Below are 1249 nucleotides of genomic sequence, written 5' to 3'. Positions count from 1 at the left end.
TAAACCCTAAACCCTAAACCGTAATTAGTAAACCCTAAACCCTAGACCCTAATTAGTAAACCCTAAACCCTAAACCCTACACCCCCTAAACCCTAAACCCTAAACCCTAACTCACTCGGGTTTGGTTGAGCGTTGCTTGCAGTTGCTGTATTGTGTTTATATCTTCTTCTCTCGATTGTCTTTCATTATATAATTTTTGCTGTTTCTGTATTTTCTGCTGCAGCAGCAGCAGCTGCTGCTGCAGCAGCTCCTTCTCTGCCTGCTGCTCTTTCTTCATTTCTTTTATTGTGTCTTCGTGCTGTCTCTGAAACCACAAACCCTAAACCCTAAACCCTAAACCCTAATCAGCTGCAGTTGCTGCTGCTGCTGTAGTTGCTGCTGCTGCTGTAGTTGCTGCTGCTGCTGCAGTTGCTGCTGCTGCTGCAGTTGCTGCTGCTGCTGCAGTTGCTGCTTCTGCTGCAGTTGGTGCTGCAGCAGCAACAGTTGCTGCTGCAGTTGTTGCTGCAGCTCCAGTTGCTGCTGCAGCAGTTGCTGCAGCAGCAGCAGCAGCAGCAGCAGCAGCAGCAGCAGCAGCAGCAGCAGCAGTTGTTGTTTGTTGTGTTTATGTATACCTTTAGGGTTTGTTCACTGAGTTTATAAAGTAAATTTGTAGTTTTTTCTTTTTGTTTATTTTCTTCTTCTTTTTCTTTTATTTGCTGCTGCAGCCTTTCTATCTCAGCAGCAAAAGCAGCAGCAGCTTCTCTCCTTTCTGCTGCTGCTGCTTCTAGCTGCTGCTTCTGCTGCTCCAGCTCATTGCTGCAACGATCAAGCTCCTATTAAACACAAACAAGGGTTTAGGGTTTAGGGTTTAGGGTTTAGGGTTTACGGGGGAGAGCTTGCAGCGAGCAACAGAAAAACAATTGCTACCTTTCTAATGGAGGGTTTAGGGTTTAGGGTTTAGGGTTTACGCGTGTAGCCGGTCGAGGGTTTAGGGTTTAGGGGTTAGGGTTTAGGGGTGTAGCTGTTCTAGGGTTTAGGGTTTAGGGTTTAGGGTTTAGGGTTTAGGGTTATACTCGATTAGATGCTTGGAGTTGTTGTTTAATTTTATCGGTTTCTTGGTTTGCTGCTGCAAGTTTTGCTGCTGCTGCTGCTGCTGCTTCTGCTGCTGCTGCTGCTGCTGCTGCACCTAGTTTCTCTATCTCTCTTTTTTGTTTTTCTTTTATCTCTTCTTGCTGCAGCCGGTGGTTGTTGAGAAGAGCTTGCAGCTGCG

Source organism: Eimeria mitis, genomic scaffold, assembly GCF_000499745.2.
Source record: "Eimeria mitis Houghton genomic scaffold, Emh_scaff1341, whole genome shotgun sequence".
Lineage (NCBI taxonomy): Eukaryota > Apicomplexa > Conoidasida > Eucoccidiorida > Eimeriidae > Eimeria > Eimeria mitis.
This window is presented reverse-complemented; position numbering follows the sequence as displayed.